Raw genomic sequence first — 8,571 nt, 5'->3', positions numbered from 1 at the left:
TGTATGGCATTGCCTGTTAAGCAGTTGTCTTTGGTGTATGGCAGTGTCTGTTAAGCAGTTGTCTTTGGTGTATGGCATTGTCTGTTAAGCAGTTGTCTTTGGTGTATGGCATTGCCTATTAAGCAGTTGTCTTTGGTGTATGGCATTGCCTGTTAAGCAGTTGTCTTTGGTGTATGGCATTGCCTGTTAAGCAGTTGTCTTTAGTGTATGGCATTGTCTCTTAAGCAGTTGTCTTTGGTATATGGCATTGCATGTTAAGCAGTTGTCTTTGGTGTATGGCATTGTCTGTTAAGAAGTTGTCTTTGGTGTATGGCATTGTCTCTTAAGCAATTGTCTTTGGTATATGGCATTGCCTGTTAAGTAGTTGTCTTTGGTGTATGGCATTGTCTGTTAAGCAGTTGTCTTTGGTGTATGGCATTGTCTGTTAAGCAGTTATCTTTGGTGTATGGCATTGCCTGTTAAGCAGTTGTTTTTGGTGTATGGCATTGCCTGTTAAGCAGTTGTCTTTGGTTTATGGCATTGCCTGTTAAGCAGTTGTCTTTGGTGTATGGCAGTGTCTGTTAAGCAGTTGTCTTTGGTGTATGGCATTGCCTGTTAAGCAGTTGTCTTTGGTGTATGGCAGTGTCTGTTAAGCAGTTGTTTTTGGTGTATGGCAGTGTCTGTTAAGCAGTTGTCTTTGGTGTATGGCATTGTCTCTTAAGCAGTTGTCTTTGGTGTATGGCATTGCCTGTTAACCAGTTGTCTTTGGTGTATGGCATTGCCTGTTAAGCAGTTGTCTTTGGTGTATGGCAGTGTCTGTTAAGCAGTTGTCTTTGGTGTATGGCAGTGTCTGTTAAGCAGTTGTCTTTGGTGTATGGCATTGTCTCTTAAGCAGTTGTCTTTGGTGTATGGCATTGTCTCTTAAGCAGTTGTCTTTGGTGTATGGCATTGTCTGTTAAGCAGTTGTCTTTGGTGTATGGCATTGTCTGTTAAGCAGTTGTCTTTTGTGTATGGCATTGACTGTTAAGCAGTTGTCTTTGGTGTATGGCAGTGTCTGTTAATCAGTTGTCTTTGGTGTATGGCATTGTCTCTTAAACAGTTGTCTTTGGTGTATGGCATTGCCTGTTAAGCAGTTGTCTATAGTGTATGGCACTGCCTGTTAAGCAGTTGTCTTTGGTGTATGGCAGTGTCTGTTAAGCAGTTGTCTTTGGTGTATGGCATTATCTCTTAAGCAGTTGTCTTTGGTGTATGGCATTGCCTGTTAAGCAGTTGTCTTTGGTGTATGGCATTGCCTGTTAAGCAGTTGTCTTTAGTGTATGGCATTGTCTCTTAAGCAGTTGTCTTTGGTGTATGGCATTGCCTGTTAAGCAGTTGTCTTTGGTGTATGGCAGTGTCTGTTAATCAGTTGTCTTTGGTGTATGGCATTGTCTCTTAAGCAGTTGTCTTTGGTATATGGCATTGCCTGTTAAGCAGTTGTCTTTGGTGTATGGCATTGTCTGTTAAGCAGTTGTCTTTGGTGTATGGCATTGTCTGTTAAGCAGTTATCTTTGGTGTATGGCATTGCCTGTTAAGCAGTTGTCTTTGGTGTATGGCATTGCCTGTTAAGCAGTTATCTTTGGTGTATGGCATTGTCTGTTAAGCAGTTATCTTTGGTGTATGGCATTGCCTGTTAAGCAGTTGTCTTTGGTCTATGGCATTGTCTGTTAAGCAGTTGTCTTTGGTGTATGGCATTGTCTGTTAAGCAGTTGTCTTTGGTGTATGGCATTGCCTGTTAAGCAGTTGTCTTTGGTGTATGGCATTGTCTGTTAAGCAGTTGTCTTTGGTGTATGGCATTGCCTGTTAAGCAGTTGTCTTTGGTGTATGGCATTGCCTGTTAAGCAGTTGTCTTTGGTGTATGGCATTGTCTGCTAAGCAGTTGTCTTTAGTTTATGGCGTTGTCTGGTAAGCAGTTGTCTTTAGTTTATGGCGTTGTCTGTTAAGCAGTTGTCTTTGGTGTATGGCATTGTCTGTTAATCAGTTGTCTTTGGTGTATGGCATTGTCTGTTAAGCAGTGGTCTTTGGTGTATGGCATTGTCTGTTAAGCAGTTGTCTTTGGTGTATGGCATTGCCTGTTAAGCAGTTGTCTTTGGTGTATGGCATTGTCTGTTAAGCAGTTGTCTTTGGTGTATGGCATTGTCTGTTAAGCAGTTGTCTTTGGTGTATGGCATTGCCTGTTAAGCAGTTGTCTTTGGTGTATGGCATTGCCTGTTAAGCAGTTGTCTTTGGTGTATGGCATTGCCTGTTAAGCAGTTGTCTTTGGTGTATGGCATTGTCTGTTAAGCAGTTGTCTTTGGTGTATGGCATTGTCTGTTAAGCAGTTGTCTTTGGTGTATGGCATTGCCTGTTAAGCAGTTGTCTTTGGTGTATGGCATTGTCTGTTAAGCAGTTGTCTTTGGTGTATGGCATTGTCTGTTAAGCAGTTGTCTTTAGTGTATGGCGTTGTCTGTTAAGCAGTTGTCTTTGGTGTATGCCATTGCCTGTTAAGCAGTTGTCTTTGGTGTATGGCATTGTCTGTTAAGCAGTTATCTTTGGTGTATGGCATTGTCTGTTAAGCAGTTGTCTTTGGTGCATGGCATTGTCTGTTAAGCAGTTGTCTTTTGTGTATGGCATTGTCTGTTAAGCAGTTGTCTTTGGTGTATGGCATTGTCTGTTAAGCAGTTGTCTTTGGTGTATGGCATTGTCTGTTAAGCAGTTGTCTTTGGTGCATGGCTTTGTCTGTTAAGCAGTTGTCTTTTGTGTATGGCATTGTCTGTTAAGCAGTTGTCTTTGGTGTATGGCATTGTCTGTTAAGCAGTTGTCTTTGGTGTATGGCATTGTCTGTTAAGCAGTTGTCTTTGGTGTATGGCATTGTTTGTTAAGCAGTTATCTTTGGTGTATGATATGGTCTGTTAAGCAGTTATCTTTGGTGCATGGCTTTGTCTGTTAAGCAGTTGTCTTTGGTGTATGTCATTGTCTGTTAAGCAGTTGTCTTTGGTGTATGATATGGTCTGTTAAGCAGTTGTCTTTGGTGTATGGCATTGTCTGTTAAGCAGTTGTCTTTGGTGTATGGCATTGTTTGTTAAGCAGTTATCTTTGGTGTATGGCATTGTCTGTTAAGCAGTTGTCTTTGGTGCATGGCATTGTCTGTTAAGCAGTTGTCTTTTGTGTATGGCATTGCCTGTCAAGCAGTTGTCTTTAGTGTATGGCATTGTCTGTTAAGCAGTTGTCTTTAGTGTATGGCATTGTCTGTTAAGCAGTTGTCTTTAGTGTATGGCATTGCCTGTTAAGCAGTTGTCTTTTGTGTATGGCATTACCTGTTAAGCAGTTGTCTTTAGTGTATGGCATTGTCTGTTAAGCAGTTGTCTTTGGTGTATGGCATTGTCTGTTAAGCAGTTGTCTTTGGTGCATGGCTTTGTCTGTTAAGCAGTTGTCTTTGGTGTATGGCATTGTTTGTTAAGCAGTTATCTTTGGTGTATGGCATTGTCTGTTAAGCAGTTGTCTTTGGTGTATGGCATTGTCTGTTAAGCAGTTGTCTTTGGTGTATGGCATTGTCTGTTAAGCAGTTGTCTTTAGTGTATGGCATTGTCTTAAGCAGTTGTCTTTGGTGTATGGCGTTGCCTGTTAAGCAGTTGTCTTTGGTGTATGGCGTTGCCTGTTAAGCAGTTGTCTTTGGTGTATGGCATTGTCTGTTAAGCAGTTGTCTTTGGTGCATGGCATTGCCTGTTAAGCAGTTGTCTTTGGTGTATGGCGTTGCCTGTTAAGCAGTTGTCTTTGGTGTATGGCATTGTCTGTTAAGCAGTTGTCTTTGGTGTATGGCATTGTCTGTTAAGCAGTTGTCTTTGGTGCATGGCATTGCCTGTTAAGCAGTTGTCTTTGGTGTATGGCATTGTCTGTTAAGCAGGTGTCTTTGGTGTATGGCATTGTCTGTTAAGCAGTTGTCTTTGGTGTATGGCATTGTCTGTTAAGCAGTTGTCTTTGGTGTATGGCATTGTCTGTTAAGCAGTTGTCTTTGGTGTATGGCATTGTCTGTTAAGCAGTTGTCTTTGGTGTATGGCATTGTCTGTTAAGCAGTTGTCTTTGGTGTATGGCATTGTCTGTTAAGCAGTTGTCTTTGGTGCATGGCATTGCCTGTTAAGCAGTTGTCTTTGGTGTATGGCATTGTCTGTTAAGCAGTTGTCTTTGGTGCATGGCATTGCCTGTTAAGCAGTTGTCTTTGGTGTATGGCATTGTCTGTTAAGCAGTTGTCTTTGGTGTATGGCATTGTCTGTTAAGCAGTTGTCTTTGGTGCATGGCATTGCCTGTTAAGCAGTTGTCTTTGGTGTATGGCGTTGCCTGTTAAGCAGTTGTCTTTGGTGTATGGCATTGTCTGTTAAGCAGTTGTCTTTGGTGTATGGCATTGTCTGTTAAGCAGTTGTCTTTGGTGCATGGCATTGCCTGTTAAGCAGTTGTCTTTGGTGTATGGCATTGCCTGTTAAGCAGTTGTCTTTGGTGCATGGCGTTGCCTGTTAAGCTGTTGTCTTTGGTGTATGGATGTGTCTGTTAAGCAGTTGTCTTTGGCGTATGGCATTGTCTGTTAAGCAGTTGTCTTTGGTGTATGGCATTGCCTGTTAAGCAGTTGTCCTTGGTGTATGGCAGTGTCTGTTAAGCAGTTGTCTTCGGTGTATGGCATTGTCTGTTAAGCAGTTGTCTTTGTTGCATGGCGTTACGTGTTAAGCAGTTGTCTTTGGTGTATGGCATTGCCTGTTAAGCAGTTGTCTTTGGTGTATGGCAGTGTCTGTTAAGCAGTTGTCTTTGGTGTATGGCATTGTCTCTTAAGCAGTTGTCTTTGGTGTATGGCATTGCCTGTTAAGCAGTTGTCTTTGGTGTATGGCATTGCCTGTTAAGCAGTTGTCTTTAGTGTATGGCATTGTCTCTTAAGCAGTTGTCTTTGGTATATGGCATTGCATGTTAAGCAGTTGTCTTTGGTGTATGGCATTGTCTGTTAAGAAGTTGTCTTTGGTATATGGCATTGCCTGTTAAGCAGTTGTCTTTGGTGTATGGCAGTGTCTGTTAATCAGTTGTCTTTGGTGTATGGCATTGTCTCTTAAGCAGTTGTCTTTGGTATATGGCATTGCCTGTTAAGCAGTTGTCTTTGGTGTATGGCATTGTCTGTTAAGCAGTTGTCTTTGGTGTATGGCATTGTCTGTTAAGCAGTTGTCTTCGGTGTATGGCATTGCCTGTTAAGCAGTTGTTTTTAGTGTATGGCATTCCCTGTTAAGCAGTTGTCTTTAGTGTATGGAATTGCCTGTTAAGCAGTTGTCTTTAGTGTATGGCATTGCCTGTTAAGCAGTTGTCTTTAGTGTATGGCATTGCCTGTTAAGCAGTTGTCTTTAGTGTATGGCACTGTCTGTTAAGCAGTTGTCTTTGGTGTACGGCATTGTCTGTTAAGCAGTTGTCTTTGATGTATGGCATTGTTTGTTAAGCAGTTGTCTTTGGTGTATGGCATTGTCTGTTAAGCAGTTGTCTTTGGTGTATGGCATTGTCTGTTAAGCAGTTGTCTTTGGTGCATGGCATTGTCTTTTAAGCAGTTGTCTTTTGTGTATGGCATTGTCTGTTAAGCAGTTGTCTTTGGTGTATGGCATTGCCTGTTAAGCAGTTGTCTTTAGTGTATGGCATTGTCTTAAGCAGTTGTCTTTGGTGTATGGCGTTGCCTGTTAAGCAGTTGTCTTTGGTGTATGGCGTTGCCTGTTAAGCAGTTGTCTTTGGTGTATGGCATTGTCTGTTAAGCAGTTGTCTTTGGTGTATGGCATTGTCTGTTAAGCAGTTGTCTTTGGTGCATGGCATTGCCTGTTAAGCAGTTGTCTTTGGTGTATGGCGTTGCCTGTTAAGCAGTTGTCTTTGGTGTATGGCATTGTCTGTTAAGCAGTTGTCTTTGGTGTATGGCATTGTCTGTTAAGCAGTTGTCTTTGGTGCATGGCATTGCCTGTTAAGCAGTTGTCTTTGGTGTATGGCATTGCCTGTTAAGCAGTTGTCTTTGGTGCATGGCGTTGCCTGTTAAGCTGTTGTCTTTGGTGTATGGATGTGTCTGTTAAGCAGTTGTCTTTGGCGTATGGCATTGTCTGTTAAGCAGTTGTCTTTGGTGTATGGCATTGCCTGTTAAGCAGTTGTCCTTGGTGTATGGCAGTGTCTGTTAAGCAGTTGTCTTCGGTGTATGGCATTGTCTGTTAAGCAGTTGTCTTTGTTGCATGGCGTTACGTGTTAAGCAGTTGTCTTTGGTGTATGGCATTGCCTGTTAAGCAGTTGTCTTTGGTGTATGGCAGTGTCTGTTAAGCAGTTGTCTTTGGTGTATGGCATTGTCTCTTAAGCAGTTGTCTTTGGTGTATGGCATTGCCTGTTAAGCAGTTGTCTTTGGTGTATGGCATTGCCTGTTAAGCAGTTGTCTTTAGTGTATGGCATTGTCTCTTAAGCAGTTGTCTTTGGTATATGGCATTGCATGTTAAGCAGTTGTCTTTGGTGTATGGCATTGTCTGTTAAGAAGTTGTCTTTGGTATATGGCATTGCCTGTTAAGCAGTTGTCTTTGGTGTATGGCATTGTCTGTTAATCAGTTGTCTTTGGTGTATGGCATTGTCTCTTAAGCAGTTGTCTTTGGTATATGGCATTGTCTGTTAAGCAGTTGTCTTTGGTGTATGGCATTGTCTGTTAAGCAGTTGTCTTCGGTGTATGGCATTGCCTGTTAAGCAGTTGTCTTTAGTGTATGGCATTCCCTGTTAAGCAGTTGTCTTTAGTGTATGGCATTGCCTGTTAAGCAGTTGTCTTTAGTGTATGGCATTGCCTGTTAAGCAGTTGTCTTTAGTGTATGGCATTGCCTGTTAAGCAGTTGTCTTTAGTGTATGGCATTGTCTGTTAAGCAGTTGTCTTTGGTGTACGGCATTGTCTGTTAAGCAGTTGTCTTTGATGTATGGCATTGCCTGTTAAGCATTTATCTTTGGTGTATGGCATTGCCTGTTAAGCAGTTGTCTTTGGTGTATGGCATTGTCTGTTAAGCAGTTGTCTTTGGTGTATGGCATTGTCTGTTAAGCATTTATCTTTGGTGTATGGCATTGCCTGTTAAGCAGTTGTCTTTGGTGTATGGCATTGTCTGTTAAGCAGTTGTCTTTGGTGTATGGCACTGTCTGTTAAGCAGTTGTCTTTGGTGTATGGCATTGCCTGTTAAGCAGTTGTCTTTGGTGTATGGCATTGTCTGTTGAGCAGTTGTCTTTGGTGTATGGCATTGTCTGTTAAGCAGTTGTCTTTGGTGTATGGCATTGTCTGTTAAGCAGTTGTCTTTGGTGTATGGCATTGCCTGTTAAGCAGTTGTCTTTGGTGTATGGCATTGTCTGTTAAGCAGTTGTCTTTGGTGTATGGCATTGTCTGTTAAGCAGTTGTCTTTGGTGTATGGCATTGTCTGTTAAGCAGTTATCTTTGGTGTATGGCATTGCCTGTTAAGCAGTTGTCTTTGGTGTATGGCATTGCCTGTTAAGCAGTTGTCTTTGGTGTATGGCATTGTCTGTTAAGCAGTTGTCTTTGGTGTATGGCATTGTCTGTTAAGCAGTTGTCTTTGGTGTATGGCATTGCATGTTAAGCAGTTGTCTTCGGTGTATGGCATTGCCTGTTAAGCAGTTGTCTTTAGTGTATGGCATTGCCTGTTAAGCAGTTGTCTTTAGTGTATGGCATTGCCTGTTAAGCAGTTGACTTTAGTGTATGGCACTGTCTGTTAAGCAGTTGTCTTCGGTGTATGGCATTGCCTGTTAAGCAGTTGTCTTCGGTGTATGGCATTGCCTGTTAAGCAGTTGTCTTTAGTGTATGGCATTGCCTGTTAAGCAGTTGTCTTTAGTGTATGGCACTGTCTGTTAAGCATTTGTCTTCGGTCTATGGCATTGCCTGTTAAGCAGTTGTCTTCGGTGTATGGCATTGTCTGTTAAGCAGTTGTCTTTGGTGTATGGCATTGCATGTTAAGCAGTTGTCTTCGGTGTATGGCATTGCCTGTTAAGCAGTTGTCTTTAGTGTATGGCATTGCCTGTTAAGCAGTTGTCTTTAGTGTATGGCATTGACTGTTAAGCAGTTGTCTTTGGTGCATGGCATTGCCTGTTAAGCAGTTGTCTTTAGTGTATGGCATTGCCTGTTAAGCAGTTGTCTTTAGTGTATGGCACTGTCTGTTAAGCAGTTGTCTTTGGTGTATGGCATTGTCTGTTAAGCAGTTGTCTTTGGTGTATGGCATTGTCTGTTAAGCAGTTGTCTTTGGTTTATGGCATTGCCTGTTAAGCAGTTGTCTTTGGTGTATGGCATTGCCTGTTAAGCAGTTGTCTTTGGTGTATGGCATTGCCTGTTAAGCAGTTGTCTTTGGTGTATGGCATTGTTTGTTAAGCAGTTGTCTTTGGTGTATGGCATTGTTTGTTAAGCAGTTGTCTTTGGTGTATGGCATTACCTGTTAAGCAGTTGTCTTTGGTGTATGGCAGTGTCTGTTAAGCAGTTGTCTTTAGTGTATGGCAGTGTCTGTTAAGCAGTTGTCTTTAGTGTATGGCATTGTCTGTTAAGCAGTTGTCTTTGGTGTATGG

The sequence above is a fragment of the Phyllobates terribilis genome, unplaced genomic scaffold, assembly GCF_046119375.1.
Source record: "Phyllobates terribilis strain yellow unplaced genomic scaffold, ASM4611937v1 Scaffold_451__1_contigs__length_1474165, whole genome shotgun sequence".
Lineage (NCBI taxonomy): Eukaryota > Metazoa > Chordata > Amphibia > Anura > Dendrobatidae > Phyllobates > Phyllobates terribilis.
This window is presented reverse-complemented; position numbering follows the sequence as displayed.